We start from the raw sequence: 17,800 nt of genomic DNA, 5'->3' as shown, positions 1-17,800 counted from the left end.
AGCATCATTTTGTTTACCCTGTTATACAATTTGTTAGAGTTTGATTTTTATTCTTTAAAAAAACGTGTTTTATTGCTAACTCTGCCACTTACTTGTTTTGGAAACTGGAAAAGTCACTTTATCTTAATTTTCTCTTACTATTGCATCTTGAGTAAAGATTGCTGAATGTCTCCAGCAGCTTCTACTGTCACTGTCATCAGAGAAACAATAATAACAAACACCACTGCATTATAAAAAATACCTCCAAAAAGCAGAAGTGAGAATTCATCTATTGCACTTAGACAACTGACAAACATTTCCCTTGTCTCAGCAGCCATATAACTTAGCAAACCAGGCTAGAATGTGTTTCAAAGGGAAGGAGAAAACCAAAACAAAACAAAACCACCTCATATAGATTAAAATATGACAAGGTACTACTATTAAAATGTTAGGTATCTACAGAAAAGGAAATGTTTGTCTTTCTGATTGATGCAGCCTCTCACAGGGTCATCTGAAGATTTCAAAACAATGAAGATAAGTGCCAAAATACTTTGAATTAATCTTAATGGTGTTAGCAACGATAGCAGATGATCTTGCTTCCAAAGTCAGAAATAAATCCATCCAGCTGCAAAGTCATTTGCTTTTTCATATTTTCTTCTTTTCCATCTACCTACTCCTTGTCCTTCACCTTGTTGAGTCTCACGGATGAATATAAACTTAAAAAAAAATAAAAGTTCTGCATTTTTTATTCACATACTTCGTTTCTTTTAAGGTACACATTCTTCACAGACTGAGATAAGGAAGTTGCAGGCTTCAGCTTCATAGAAACAGATATTATGTTTTCATACTGCTTTATCGTGACCTGCATTTCTTTAAGAGCACCTCCAAACTTTTTACAGTTTTATTAGCAACTCCAAACTCCAGACCTCTGTATTTATTCCCTTGCTTTCCTGTGATCAAAAATGGACCTTGAATGAGCTTGAGGAAGGAATACTGCATTTTGATAGTTGAGAAAGAAACCTGTGACAGCATATGGCATAAATGCATCTCACCTGAGACCTCACCTTACTGAGTAAGGTCAGGAAAAAGAGAGGAGTGGAAGAGCTGCATGCAAGAAAAGCTGGAATTTGTCTGGTTACACAATGGAGAAAGGGCCACGATGTGTCTGTGCATTCCTCCCCAGCTATGGGAGATCTGCTGAGCATGGGGTGGTAGGAGGAGGCCCTGGTCAGTGGGTGAGGCTCAGAGAGCTGTGCTCTGGGTCTGTGGGCTCTGGCACTGTCCCTGAAAGAGAACAGAACCCAAAACCTGATGGACACACGCCGGGAAGAGCTCAGCATGCCTGTGGATGTCCCAGACAATGCATTATGCCCATTTATGCCCATTCACCTGCCTTCAAGGCTCTCTTGTGAATTTTCTAGGCCAAATGGAAGAGTCAGAGGCCCAGACCATGCCCCATAAAAAATGAAAGGCACTGAGGAGCCCTTAGGGGCTTTCTGTTGTTGCAATTGATAGAAATGTCCTGGTGTTTGCTGCAGCCACTGGATGGATGAATGCTAACAAAATTACATGTTTGTTTTCCAAGCCCATGGCAGTAAAAGGGAGGAAGGGAGATTTTTGCTTGCTCACTAGCTCCTCAGGGCAGCACAGAGATCATCACAATAGGCAAGAGATCAGCACCATTCATCACTACCAGATAATGCCTGCCAATGACTTACCCACCATGCCTAAGCTTCAAACAGCCTTCAAAATCCTGTAGGTCACTGATCCAGAGCTATCATTTAACAGCTCCCATTAAACAACCCATTATGGTGTGTCACATTTAGGCATAAATAAAACTGTTTGGTCCAGCCAGATAAAATCCTCATACAGTCTCAAGTCCTTTTTGTAATGTTTAGGGCTGGGTTTTTGGTGTTTTTTACATATGCAGCTCAGTATAGGTCACTGATTACTGAAAAACATAAACTCACTTTTCCTGGAAGTTCAACAGTGGAATTAACATAGTCTAACATTTACCTCTCATTGTTAAAGTCACATGCAGGAGCTACAATGGCAAAATTTCTCCCTCTGGTTTCTCATTAATGTGCTCATATAATGCAATGCAATGAATGCAGAAAAGTTTACCTTCATGTATTCTTTTTTCCGTTTTTTAAAGCCCAAAAGTTTTGTCCTTCTAGTTCAGATTGTCAGCTGAATTCATTCAGTGATGATCAGAGCATGAGCGACATTGTGTGCCTATTAGTGATGTCCTGTGCTTCCCTTATCTGTCCATTCCTTAGATGACACTCATTGATGTAATTACACCAGAGATTGGAATGAAATGGATATATTTCAGCTAAGGATCCACCCTACTGAATATACTTGAAGACTGGCATTTTCAGTTAATACATTATTTCAAAGTATACAGGACACATTTTCTTAAACTGGCATTGAAAATTCTCTTAAATAATAGGACTCTTACTGTAACATTGACTTGTATTAGAAAAGGACTCTGATTTAATCAAACCATATCTAAATCCCTACCTGAGTCTGGCATCTAATTATGCTTTAGAATATATTTTTGTATTCCCCATACTCCACCCCTTCTTAGGATTCAGGTAGAAAATAACGAGCTTTAGCCATAGGTAGGTGTTTAAACTTCTTCTGATCTTGAAGAGGCAGAAACAGAACAAATGAGACCCTCTGTTGTGAGCTATGATGTGTGGGGGCACAAGCAGAGCTCTGGCCCAGGGATTGCTTCTATAGCCTCGATTTGCAGAGCATGACACATGCAGGAGCACCCACTCTTTCCACATTTGTTTGCCTGATTTTGATGAGACACACAATGAAATGGCTCAGCCAAGGAAAGACAGAGAGCTATGCCCATGGCAGTTTTGCACCTAAGCCAGCTGTAGCAAATTATATCCTATCAGAGACATCACAGACAGCACGAAGGCAGCAGCAAATGCCGTGAGCTAAAGATGTCAGCACAGACCATGCAGAGCTTGAACTGAATCCCATTGCAGATTTCCACATGTCAGCAAAAGGCTTTGGAATTCCCTGCTGAACACAGAACCTGAGTAAGGATTTGTCCTTCATCTGACTCCCTTCTTTTCCCAGCTGACAACAGCCTAAGAGGAGAACTACATGCTCAGTAAAACAATGTCAGGTGCTACAGCTACCTCAAACTATGAAAAAATATATTATAACCAAGCATTTTACAAACACAACATTTCAACATCCATTTTGTTCAAATCTGTCTCACTACAGGGGCTCTTGCCATTTTCATCCTCATCCTGGCCTTAACCAATATCCAGGTTTTAGACAAAAAAATATTGCAGGCCTTCAAACAGCTCCTGAGTGAGCATCACTTTGGCACACACAGATTCAGGTAGCATTTTAGAAGTCAGTTACTCTGTAATATACAATGCCTGCTTAGCCCATTATGTATTCTTTGCCAGTAGAGAAAAAAGAAGCACATGACCCAAGAAATGTCAAAATTCTGGTAAAGTTTCTTCCGTTAGAACACGAGCTGGCAAAGGAGTAAAGACATCTGTAGACACCTTTAACCTGGGTAAACATAAGTAATTTTGGCTCCATCTGTGCCATACTGAAAGAGGGCTGAGCTAAGTTACATTGCCTTGCACTTTGCTAAGGTCTAACTTTGAGATCTTGGAGAGCTATCACAGCTCAGCTGACCATCCATAACTGGCTGAGCTGGAGCAATATATCTGTAGTTTGAGCCTTCATCTGCCTTGTGCTGAGAATCCTGAGCTTGAGGATAGTTAGCTAGCTATGAACTAAATTTCTTGGAAAGATAAAACATGCAGCTCATGAGCAGGTGAATAATAGAAGGCCTTGTAATGGAGAGGGGTAATCTTCTGGCTGAGACAGCTCCAAAATACATCAATATGGTTAATGCATGAAAAATGACAGGAAAAAGAAGCAAGGACCGGGAAACTGCTGAGAAAAATACAATTAATATAAACATCCTGCATGGAATTGGACTAACTGATGGAAATACATTTCCATGTCTCTTGTGCAACTCTTCTGGAGAAAAACACTACCTAATTTTTCACATAGGAAAGAAATCTGGAATCCGTTCTTTTTCAGAGTTCATGCTCCTGTATTTAACCCTCTATTTGGGTAGGTTAGAAGTTCATATTTACAGCTAACATTCTGGACTTTCATCTTTGCAGTGAATGCTCTTTGGCAACTGTGATATAAATAACATCAAAATCCCTCTTGGCCATACATCCCATCTTTACACACACTGGACCTGGCTACTGGCACCAGCACCCTTGGAAAAGAGGCATTTTACCTCTGAACACAGTGAAGTCTGATCTTCCCAGAAGCTGTAAGCATGCTTAATGCCCTGTGTGCTCTTAATTTTCAGCAGACAGATTTTTCTACCTACCCACACTTCACCTTTTGAGTGGTGATGTTTCCTGCAGTGCAGCTGCCAGATGCAAACCCATAGGCAGTTTTGTGTGAGTCGTAGACTAACAATTCCTTCTACTAGTGTGCTGAATATCCAAAGCATTTTGACACCTTCCAGGATGAAAGGTGCGATGTAATATGATTATCATGACTGTACCATCGATCCCTGCTGAAAGTGTCAGAAGGATCCTTCATTATCTTGTTAGCTAGGGTTTGCTATTTTAATTATCCCCTTAGCTTCACTTTCTTCTTAGATCTCTTTGCTATCAATACATCTGGCCTTTTAAAGGGCTTTTTGCTGCAGGGAGAAGGTAAAGGAGCAGGGAGACCCTATGACCAGTGCTGCATGCAGGGTTACCAGGTCTAAAGACAGTGATCTCTTCAAGGGCAGGGCAGGGCAGGGCAGGGGAAGGGCAGGGGAAGGGAAAACAGAGGAAGGGCTGGGAAGGGTAGGGAAGGGCAGGAAAGGCAAGGGGAAAAGCTATGTCAGCAAAGCCTGCGGAAGGAAATCAAAGACCTCTGAACTCTGTTATCCCTTTCTTCAGAGAAATATAAACAGTGTGCTGACCTCATTTTCTTGCCTAGCTTCTCCTCTTTGCCTCACTCTGTTTTTGCCCTGCCAATCATGACTGTTTCAGGTAAATATATTAAACTTTGTTTGTAGATTTTCTGGTTTCAGATTATTGAGCCTTCCAGCAAGGTTCCCAAGGGCAGGATAAGAGTGCCTGGTTGGACCTACTCGGCAATAAGTTTCTCCTTCATTTTAACACATCTTCTTATGTATAGTAATAAGAAAGTGGAGAAGGTAGGAAGAAAAATTATTAATTGGAAATTGAACTAAAGCCCATGAAATAAAGCTCTTGGATGTCTACTAAAAATCACAGCTTTGATAATGTCTTCTAACTTAAGATATAACTTATGGTATCATTCATCTTTCACTTTTCATTTCTTCAAATAAGTGCTTAAAAATAATGGCTTTCACTATCCAAAGGAAGCAGGAAACCCAGCTGAGTACTTAACTTTAGCCTTCACTTGCAAAAGAATATCATAAAGGCAATAAAAATGTGCACAGATAGCAAATGGGTGTAAAGTCAAATGTCTCAGATGCACAGTAAAAAAAAAAAAAATTTAGCCTAGATACACCAAGTGAAATTCATCTGCCTTGGCACTGGTGCCAGAGTTAGTGGCATAATTCTACATTGTCAGTGAAGTGAAATAGGCACCTCCAGGAGACAATTGTTTTCATCCATAGACAGACACATGTGACAGGTCACATGGATTGCCCTTTGGAGATACTTATTTCTCTCATTAACTATGGAGGGACTCCACAGCGACAGTTTGAAGTTTGACTGTTCCATTATAGATGCCTTAAATCACAGAAGATTCATCTCACTGAGAATGACCTTCCAATATGAAATCCACGTATCTAACTGATCTCTTAAAAAGCTCTAGAAGCACCAGAAAACTCTATTTAACACCAATCCATGCTTAGAAAAGAGAAAATAAAAAGGTAAAATACATTATGGGAGTTTTAAATAGAAAGTAAGAATCCAAGGGAAAGAAAATGATGACATTAAATAGGAAATATTAGGCTAGAGAGTAGCAAAAAGCTAACCTCAGCCAATACAAAGTCACCTTTGAATAGTCACAGACAGTTAATGCTGCAGGGAATGAGTTCCAGAATCTGAAAATGTCACTTTATGCATCGTTAAAAGCACCTGTCTTCAACATAAACAAACAAATGGAAAAACACTACGTGTATTATAGCAAAAATGAACAGGGCATTGGGTTTTTCTTTTTTCAGTGTTGCAAATGCATGTTTAAAGCATTTAACTATTAAGAGAAACTGAATACTGATTTCACTTCTTTGTCTTGAAATCTTCCACTAAACAAAATTGACTATCAGTAATCAAAAAATACCCAATGTCACCTAAAATGTAACATCCCTTGTAGCAACATTAATGTAGAGAACATTAAATTTGCCCTTATCATAAAGGAAAATAAATTACAGCAAATTTCCAGTCATGACCTATAAGGAGGTTTCAGAATGGACTTTAAAAAATAAGTGGCTATGTCAGTGGAGCCATTCAAGTGCTAGATTTGAGATCAACATTACCTGTAAGGAGCAGCAAAGAAATCTGGGTTTGTCTGTTTTGGAGAAAAGGAGGTTGAGGTGCAACCTCATTGCCCTCTTACAGCTTCCTGAGGAGGGGAGGTGAATAGGGAGGTGCTGAGCTCTTCTCCCTCATATCCTGGCGTAGGATGTGCAGGAATGGTTCAAAGCTGCACCAAGGGGGTTTTAGGCTGGACATTAGGATGCATTTCTTTACTAAGGGGATGGTAAAATACGGGAAGGGGCTTCTTAGAGAAGAGGTCAATGCCACAATCCTGTCAGTGCTTAAGAGGCATTAGGACAATGCCCTTAACATGCTTTAACTTTTGGTCAGCTCTGACATGGTCAGGCAGTTGAACTAGATGGCTGTTGTAGGTACCTTCCAACAGAAAGATGCTTTTCTATTCACTTCTATTTTAAACTCCAAGGGGTAGAAAATTTGTAAAATGTGCTTGGGGAGCTGGTCTAGCAACAAGAGAGTCATGGGACCAAAGGAAAGAAAGCAGGAGGAAGACTGACTAAGGTTTCCAGTTGTAAAGAGGTGTTAGGAAGGAGTAACACAGCAGGCAGCCCTTTGGTTATTCAATACCTGCATGGTTAGAACATCCTCCTGGGAAAAGGGTGAAGAAGGTTTGAACCCACTGGTTTGCCTACAGACCAAATATTCTTGTTCCTTGTACAATGAATAAAGTCTCTGCTTTCCAAGAAACAGAGGCTGTTCAGCTTGCCATGGTCCGAGCATCCAGGATGAGCACCAAGCTACCTATCCACAGGAAAAAGGGGACTGAGATCCTCACTCTTCTTGCCTGAGTCATTCTGCTGGGGACAGACACTAACATTTTAGGAATCTGAAAGGGATACCTGAGTATCAAGTCCTGCCAGTATTCGGTGGGACTGCACTGTGATGTGTCACAGTAAAAAAACCCAACAAGTTTTGATGTTTTCCAGAGTTCTTTGCAAACCTCCTTAAGAGTCAAATACCACTTACCTCCTTGATTGTATCAGGGACCAACAAGAGTTCAGCTCTACAAGCTGCTTCTGAAGGCTGATATTTTAATGCAACTTGAATTTAGATGCAGATTGTATCTGCATGGTTGTAAACTTAAAATAACTTCATGGAAGTGTCTTCTTAAAGAAGAAACTGTAACTTTCATTTGGTGTGCAGGTAGACTTCTGCTGCTGATTTCAACAGGAGTTTAGGCTCCAGGCTTTCAACTTGCATGACCTAAATGTCAGTATCATCAATCACCTGATTTCTCAGTTTACTCCATTATTGTTCAAACAGTTTTAATCATCTATTTCCTGCCTCCACTTAATAATATATGTAATGTCTTCTGAAAATTAGTTTTTGAAAAACACAAAACAAGGAGTGAAAACAGGACCTCCTATTGCCTCTCCAAGTAATCAAAAGCTGAATCTGAATAGTTCTGTGGCAACAGGCTGAGAAAAGTGTATTTTCAATTACTTTTTTTTCCATGTATAAACTGCACATCCAAATCACATTTCATGAATAAGTAAACAATTTAATTTGGTTGTGGCTTGTTGTTTTGCTTTTTGGGGGATTTGTTGGGTTGGTTTCTGTTCTTTTTTTTTTTTTTTTTTGAGGGGTGTGGCTTTCTATTTTCTTTTTGTGTAGGAAATAATCAAGAAGAAATGGGGAATAATCAAATGCACCCAGCATCAGCAAACTTTTCTCATTACACTCTGAGCAATAGCAAGATGGGGAAAATAGCAGATCATTATGTCTGATGAGTATAATTACACTTTTTTGAAAAAGGGGGGAAATTTAGGTTTATCACTACACCTGCTTGTTTTTTTTAATAGACACCTTTAAATTCTGCTGAACATGCAGCAGCAGAAAAATTATTCCTTCTTGCTGTTTGATGGCCTCCAGTAATGCTTAAGAAAAATTGTTTTCCATTCCATTGAACTGTAAAATAAACAAAACAAACCCTTCACTAAATGCTCTAAAGGCCAAAGGGTCTCAATGAATGAACTTCAAATGGCTGCTTTGCTCATCATAGGAAAAATCCATTATGTGATTGTGTTTAGAAATAGTCTAGCATATTTTGGGTGCTATAGCATTTTAAAATAATAAGGTTTGGAAATAAATAATAAACTGGCGAAGAGGCAAAAAGTAAGTTGCTCCCTAAATCTAAATACAAATGTATTTCAATGTCATTTTCTATACGCAGAGAAATGCATAGAACTAAATCAGTTCTATCATTTATAGTGAACGTTATGTTTTCCTGTACTTTTCAGCTTACTTTCATTCCTTTCATGAAAGAGAATCTCATGACCTTTTCAGTATTAGCCTCAAGACATAGCTGAGCTATTCTTTTCATATAGAAACCCAAGACCTCAGCTGGCTAGCATGAAAGCTAACTTTGCCGACAAATCTCTAAGAAAACATGTGATAATGTTCATCTGGTTTTGGGGGATATTTTTTTCTTTTTACTGAGACTATCAATGCACCTAAATGTAACAGCTTCCTGTAGTTTTTTAGGTTTAACGAGGGCCCTCTGAGACCAAGCATTAATTAACATTCTGTCCTGAGTGTTAAAAGCTAATAGAAGTTCGAATATATAGCAGAATCATAAGACTTCTGGTAACAGACTCTCTTTCACTGCATGTTAGAAAATGTACATGCTGGTGTTTTAGGATACCTAACCTCCTATTCATCACTAGAAAATAAAATCCCTGTAGTATCTGTTCTGTTGTAAGCCCCACTAAGAGATAATTTCCAACCTCTCAGCTGGATTTCTAAGAGTTTCACTGTGAAGTTTACTTTTTGTAAGGGATTTCTTTATAACAGACAAACAATTGGGACAGAGATTTTCGTTGGAAGAGAAATATTCTCTGGTTTTGTCAAGGAAATTTCTTCTACTGGTATATTCAAAGCCCTCAGGGTTATCTATTAACAATATCAGTAGGTAACGAAGTACAGAAGGTGGGCTTGAAAATTCAGGGACAGTCTTCACATAAGACTCTTCAAAATGGCTTTGGAACAGTACCCAAGACATCTGTAAGAGCTCTTTAAAAACTACCCTTGTACCCACCTTCACTTGCAGACATTCAGATGCAACATCCCTCTGATTTTCATCAGACTTTCTGTCTCAGCCCCCTAATTGATTACACAGGCACAGCTACTGGAAAAGCCTGTTTACAGGTCTCCAGGTGAAGCTGCCACCTGAGCACTCCCACTGCAGCTCTTGGTAAGAGCAGAAGGCACACAGATTTGTAGCTTTGGTAGGCTGAGGTATTCAGGGCTGCATATATCCTTCACCAGTCACTGTCTTCACCACTCCATTGTCTTCAAAGAAAAGCAGCAGGTCGGAAAGGATTTGATCTGTAAGATGCACCCTGGAGAGGAATGCAGACCAGTGCAGCTTTTCCTGAAACTCTGAAAGAAGTGGCTGTGACACTCTTTTCAATGAACATTACCCAACCACAGACCCAACTGGGAGCCTCTGTTAATGGTATTGGACCTTCCACCAGTCACACCCTGCCCATTACGGTGTGTTTGTCTAACACTGGATATTCTGAATAGGCTTCTCAGAAAATTACCATGGAAACCTCTTGGAAGGAGTGTCAGATTACCTGTACAATTGGATTGGGCATTCCTGCTGTGCAGAATGCTCTAGAACCCACAGGGTTCAGAAAACACAAGGTGTCATTCTTTCATTGTAGCTCAGAAAGTGACAGGCAAGCAGCTGGGGAGTGAGCATGGTAAAGGATGATATAACATCACTGCTGAGGCCATTAGAAAATGGTGAAATGTCACCAGAACTGTGTGATGCAGCAGCGAACAGACATGGAGGACAACCCAAAGTACAAAGGGAATGCAATCCTGTACAAAGTTATCAAAGTTGATCCAACTTATCAAAGTATGACTTGGTGGTAGAAGGCCCTCCTCACACAGACAGGGATTATTGGCAAAATGAAACAGAATTTCTTTAGTATCTATCCCTACCTGACTTATACCTGCCAACTGCTGAGCTGATATTATCAGGAAACGACTGTGACTGCTTCCAGCTCTACGCCATGTGATTACATTTGGACATAGGGGTATTGGGAAATATGAGGACCTTTAAAACTCCTGCAAAGCAGGCAGGGGACAAATTCAGTATGTATTTGTGCCTTGTGTGTTTTTCTAAAATCTTTTAAGGCTCTGATTGCTTGGGTTTAGCATGAAGTGGTCACTAGAAGGAAGAGCTGAAGTAATTGTCATCAAATGAAACATCAGTGGTGTCAAAACCACACACACCACTACTCTGGCAGTTGTTCCTGTAGCAGAAGCATTGTTCAATCAGCCATTGAACTTGCAATACAATCTTCCCAACATGCAATTAAATAAAGCCACACCTAATAATGCTGCTCCTTCTTGACTTACCAGATGAATTACTGTTCTGTACTAGCAGATATAATTTTTTTTCTATCATTCAAAGTAAACTTATGCTAATTCCAGAAAGCTCAGTTTCTGATGAGAAAAGAAAAGAAACAAAAAAATCACACTTCCCTTATCTGACATGGTAGTATTTCTACTAATATATTAAGCTGCTATATATAATATTTAGAATTGCTACCAACTCTAAAAACTCTGATAATTCCCACAGAAATAACATGTCTGTCATATATTTCTCTTGGGTTATGGTGCCATTTGCCAACTGGGGGAGACCTTTAAAAAGAAAAGAGCTATTCAAGATTATTCTTTCAGTACTCCCACAGAAGTCAAGACCTGAGCAGTTTCTTAAATGTTGACAGAAGGCAGTAGAGGACCAGTTAACACTTCAGCACATTTTTGATACACTTTTGACCTACAAACTTGCTGTGGAACCCAGAATAGGATTTTTACCCACTCAGTACCAATTAAGTGATGGGGATATTAGAAGTAAGACCTTGCCAACACTTCCACAAGAAGACAAGAAGCTTCACATCTAAACCAAACACATTCAGACAGCATTAAACATCCTGATGGACTATGGATTTATGATTAAAATTGAAGAGATAAATCCTATATGGTCTACAGCTAAATCAGTATATTAACCTGCAGCAGGATATAGGCATCAGATTTCAACTATCCGTACTACTCAGACCTGAGAAACAGTAAGAAACACTTTTGACTTTGTCCAAGGTTAATTTCCTGTGTCTACACCACATCAGGATGTGAGAGAAACTGTCAATGGAATTGCAGTATCTTCCCTTGAGCACTATGTATTTTAAAAGTATAGAAGGTGCCTTAACAGCCTAAATGGCAGAATCTACTGGCACATAAAGCCTGCAGGCAGAGTCAGTGCTTGGGGATGGTTGTGTGAGGTGACAAGAGGTGACTATTTGCTAGATATTTAGGGCTGCTACACTATCCTCCTTTTTATTGATGGAGGAGCAATGTTGAAATTCTTTGACACATCTGTCCTGCAACCAGCTCAGGATTCCTATTGATCACAGAGTATTCTGATTTCGAAGGGATCCACAAGGATCATGAAGTCAAATTCTTATTGAGTGGCCCATAAAGGGCATCAAAACCATGACCTTGGCATTATTTGCACTGTTCTCTAACCGATTACCCCTGTTAGCCCACTTTTGGGGTCTGATGTAGACCAGAAAATTCAGGACTTAAATTCCACCCAGACAGAAACCTGGAGGGCACAGAGAGGATGACATAGCCCAAAAAGACAATCTTAGTGGTATTTGAAAATTTCTGTAGCAGTTTGATCTTTGACCCATAGTTGACTGAGTTGGGTTAAACAGTGAAGTTTTGTTTTGTTTTGTTTTTTTCCACTACCAATTGCTTGGTAAAGGAAAAGAGTAAAAAAACATTTTGAGAGTTGTATGTTTCTTACTGAGAGTTCATATTACAGTCTGTGAGTTCTATTAGCATTAAACATTGAGGGCTTGAATTTTAGAGCTCTCTGTACTAGCACTTCATTTTCTTGCACTGTTAAGAAAATTTGAAAGTCTCTACAGCACACATACAAACACATGATTTTTCACACATTCAAACAAATAATGCAAAATGAGGAAATATCTACAAAAGTAATGAGAAAATCAGTTTACAGTCTTACATTTAAGCAGATTTGTGACTTGACTTAAAATATTTAGAGCATTCAACAGAATATTTCTGTATGAAGTAAATAAGGTTTCCTTGCTTTCTATGAGAAAAAGAAAAAACCTTTACCATAGGCTTCATGGTGTGGTTAAGAGCAACGTAATAGCCTTTACCTTCTCAAAATTTCTAAAAAAAGCATTAATATTATTTTACTTGTCCTGCTGGACAGGTTAAATCACAATTAGGCCTTTATGCAGGAAGCTGGAAAAAAAGTGGTTCTAATACTTAAAAAGTAGTTTTTGTTGGGCATATTGCATCCCTGGTCAGTTTTGCGTTTATGGCTCAGTACTAGTGAAACATTTCATTTTCACATCTTAAAAGATCATTTCAGGGCTGAACAAACACAGCAGATTCAGCAGCAGCTGGAATACAACTACTACTGTTCACCCTTTGGAAAGTTTATGAAAGCGCTGACATGGCTCTGAAATATTAAAAGGACTTCTGAAACTCAGAGAGAAAACAGCAATGTGAAATCAAGGGTCTGGTCTGGCTGAGTGGATAAAGTGCCATCTTTTGATACTGGGGACCTAAATCTTTCAAGTCAATATGTGGTATAGAATGGCTTTTATGGTCATTGGCTAGTGGCTGTGAATTCATATCAACAAAAGTAACATAATTCAGACCAGGAGAGAGGAAGAAATAAAAGTGTAACAAGGCTTGCATTATGAAAAGGCACAGGCACTCGCTTGGAAACAGCCTTGAACAGTAACACCTGACCCAAAAGCTCTGGCTCCAGGGAGAGAGTTCAGATCACAATTTGCATTGGGATGTTTCAGCTCCACTTAGCTCTATACATCTAACACATTTTATACTTTACATGGTTCTATGTTATATGTGACTACACCACCGTGGCACCAGAACATCTCCAATTTTGATGCACTTATTTTTTTAACCCTGTGGGGTAAAGAATTCTTGGGCAGAGACATTACTTACATTTCCACAGACATCTTAACTTGCACCCAGAATATCAAGAGTGTTTAAACATGCTGGCACTAAAGCAGGAAAATCATTAGTCCATAAAGTTTGAATTGCAGCACAGTAGCTCTGGCAGTCCTTGGGAAGCAGGCCAGCACTCCAGATCCACCTCAGGGCATGCCAGCTCATCTCATGTATGTGTTCCAGGCTCAGCCCTAGGAGAAGGCAACTTGATGCTACACTCAAGATTCAGGCTGAGGTAAAAATGACAAAACAAAATCACTGTCTCCCTCAAGCCCTCACCTCCCTCAGGCACATCTTTAAACATCTCTCCAAATTTCCATTGCAAGAAGTTGTACAATGCCTGGGCAATATTCCTGTGTTTCATGCCTGATACCTTTGGGTACTTTTACAATTTACCAGGGAGAAAAAAATGCTTGTTGCTCCAACAGTTCCTCAGTTATTCCCATGTGAAGTGGGAGAAGTGCTGTTTAAAATTATTTTCAGTCTTCCCACCTGCTACAACCAAACAGGCAGCTACCAGGCAAAAAAATCCTCTCAGAACTGGATCTTTCCACACTTTTAAACTGATATAATGCTATATCAGATGCAAGTCTGATCCAAGTCATCCCACACTATGTTTATATCTTAAGGACACATCCCAGAACACACCCCTATTGTCCTATAATATAAGTATTTTTTCCATCCCAGAGGGAAAGATCCTCTTGTCCACTCCCAAATAATGATAATTGACTTTCCTTCTTATTTTAACGGAGGTAGATTATATTTTTTTTTTTAATTTACTTTTCTGCCATGAAAATTCCTTTTGAATGTCAGAGAACACCTGTGGACTGAGTTCAGTTCCATGACATAGCAAATATCATAGTGGGCAAAAATAAGTTTCACCAGACCCAGCAAACAATCTCCCTACTGTAAAAGTTACTGTTTGGGGTCATTTATAGTAGAAGGATGAGAAATATTCCTCTTTTTTATTAGGTTTTGTTTGTTTTTTTTTTTAATATGAGTATTTTATAGGATGATCTTTTCTTCTGCCTAATTTTACAAACTTTTTATAAATCTATTTTACACTTTGGGCACTACAAAAACTTCTGTCAATGAGTTCCAGAGTTTAAATATGCTGTGTGAGAAAAGTGCTTCCTCACTTTTACCTTAACCTAGCAGCATGATGATGTCCTCAATCGGCCCTCAGTTCTTCAAACATTGTTAATAGAAAACATTGCAGTTCATCTACTTTTTTATTTGATATACTCTATAATTTTCTCCCTCAGTCATTTCTTCTCCCTGAAGACCCATAATCCTAGCCTAATTGCTCTTCACACAAAAACTTCATATCTAATCCTTGCTGCCTTTGTCTGTTTCAACAAGTTCTCTGTTTGAAAAAGGGAGGACAGAATTTCATACAATATTCAGGACACGAGTTGATCCTGGTTTTATACAGAGGAAAAGTTGTATCAACTATTCTGTTCTTGATGCTTTCTTTGTTGCTCCTATGATCTTCAGCTTTCACTGAGCACCACCTGGCACTGAGCTAACCATAACTCTAAATGTCTTTCCAAAAAAATTTATACCTCATTTATGAACCCACGGCAGTTTAAAAATTATTAAGATTATGCTTTCTTGCATCTATTACTTTCCACTTATCAGTGCTGATTTTGTCTCTCATTTTATCTCTGATCACTCAAAATCACAAGTTCAGTTTACCCTTTTGTTGTCAGCATTAGTTTCTGTCACTTTGAAGAATTCTGTAGTATCAGCAAACTCGGTCACCTCATTAAGCACTTGCTTTTCCAAATAATTTCTCTCTGTGATGAAAAGTGTACCTCTTATGAAGGTTCCCTCTTAATCTGTACTGGCAATTTCTTTGCACTGTGAAAGCTTTTAAACTATCCCTGCACTATATTCCCCACTTTTTCACCTGGCATTCAGCTTTTCTCCATAAATTCAGTTTATCTTGAATGCAGTTGACAGAAAGTTTACACATGATTCTGAGTCCATTTCTCTCAGTTGCAAAGGAGTTGAATGGAGTTGTTTCTGTTTCATAAAACTGGAGATAAAGCCATTTCTCTGGCCTATCAGAACCCAGCAGCAGCGCAGCAAAGAGAACCCACATCTTCTGCCTGCTCCTGCCTCTTTTTTGTTTTGTTCACTGCTGTTGAACATGGTCAGGATACACTCAAACTGGGCTCAAACATGCATCTCCAATAGTTCTCAGAGAGAGGCAGGAGGAATGCAGACTTCAAAACAGCCACCAGTCAGTATCACCAGTCACTAATCAACTACTTGGCTTTCCAGCCCCATGTATCTCCATAAGCTTCCAGTACACCATAAAATCCTTTCAGTATAGCAGAAAAGCCTTGATTATCTCCATTGCATGTTTTAAATTTCTATCCAATTTCTGTTTAAAATATTTTTCTTTTTCTGGTCTGACTTACATACCCAGCACAGAGATGTAGTAGCTGAATTCATATTTTTTAGCTTTATGGGACAGCTATTTTTCCTTTTTTCTGGTCTAAACTTCCTCCTTCATGACTGCTTCTCCTCGCATTTTCTGCAAGGAAATACTTAGCTTAACATGCCAAGCAAATTTTCTTGCAAATTTGGATAAGCCCATCCAAAATCAGAAAGAAAGACTTGTACTTAAAAAAAACCCTGATGTTTAGAAAATCAGCACTTTCTTTCATCATATATTTTCAATTCCTATTCAAAAGGAGTATTTGATTAGGTGACTCAAAGCATACCTATGCCTACTCCTGCTCTTCTTTATGGCTACCATTTCAGCAATTCATTTTTTACTTAGCATGTTGAGGGTGAGAAGAGATATTAAGACTTAGTGTTGTGGCAAGGTTGTGGAGGTGTATTAACTTACTTGGCTTTCATGCTGATTCTGCAGTGATAAAAATGAGACAAACCAGTGGGTAAAAAGTACACAGAGATATAATAACCAATCTGCTTCTTTGGTACTCACTTCTGTCTTCATGGTACTGAAAATCTCACTGATTCAATCCAGGGAAAGAAATCTTTTTGTATTCCTACAAGAGCTTACAATCTACCACACAAATCTAAGTAATATGGTAATCAGCAGATAAGCACAATAACACATGTGGCGTTAAATGAAGTCTCTTGTTCTCTCATGAGGAGGAAGAGAGAGACTTATTTGTTCAATATACCATTATAAAATTATGTAGTTTCAGGAAGAAAAAAAACAAGAAAGCACTTTTTAAATTCTTGTCTTTTGCCTTTTATTTTGGTGAAACTTATTGATGAATAATTTAGGAGTGTTTCTTAGCTATTCTCCTCTCTCTATAAAAATGTAATCTGACTTAATTATGTGTCATCACAGCAATAACAGTAAAGGAAATCCACTCCAGGGATGAGTAGAGTATATAGCGTTTTATGAAAAGTCCAAAAGACATTATTTTAATTTATACAAAGTGGATTTTAGCACTTGAAACACTTTTATTCATGAAATTGTTTCCCCGCATTTCAGAGGCCTCCTACCAGTAAGGGGAGTTGCACAGCCGATGAACACAAAGGGTGGTGGCAGCCTTGGTTAAAGGCTGACAGGCTGATTGTGAGGATTTTATGCACTCATTCAAGAAGTTAAGATTGTTAAGGAATATTTTATGCATCAGAAACAGAGGAGTTGACGGAAAACTTCTATTAACCCAAGGCAAATCTATTTAGTTGACCCCTATCCATGTCACGTCAACAAATTCATGCTGCACAATTAATTAAAAACAAAATTAGCAACAGCTTTTGCTGTTGTTTCTTCAGCCAAGTGGAGAAATGTGTAGCGACCATTTCAAATGAGATCACACCAAGATAGCATTTAAAGTTATCTCCTAAATCTGAATTCATGTACACATTTTCATCAGAGGCATAGTAGGTTGGATACATACACAGTGACTCAGAGGTATAAAGTCATAAACAGTACAAGGGCAATAAACATTCCATCAACTTGGACGGGGAATAGAATTTTTATTTTGTTAAGGTACAGTAGCGCATACCACCAAACAGACACTCTGTTGCTAAATGGTAATAATTGCAGTGGCTGAAACTACAAACTGTGTGACTGAGAGTGATGAGCAACCGCAAAAAATAAAGCCAGCAGCTTTCCTGCTCTACATGCACACCCTTTCTTCTATGAAAACTCCAGAGCTCCACTAAAAAAAGGCCTATTCCGAAAAATTTGCATCATAGTTATACTACCTTTATATTCAGGTCACAGATGCCTAGGCAGTTTA

The sequence above is a fragment of the Lichenostomus cassidix genome, chromosome 3, assembly GCF_008360975.1.
Source record: "Lichenostomus cassidix isolate B80296 chromosome 3, HeHo_3.0, whole genome shotgun sequence".
Classification (NCBI taxonomy): Eukaryota; Metazoa; Chordata; class Aves; order Passeriformes; family Meliphagidae; genus Lichenostomus; species Lichenostomus cassidix.
The sequence above is the reverse complement of the archived record's forward strand: the minus strand, read 5'-3'. Positions refer to the sequence as shown.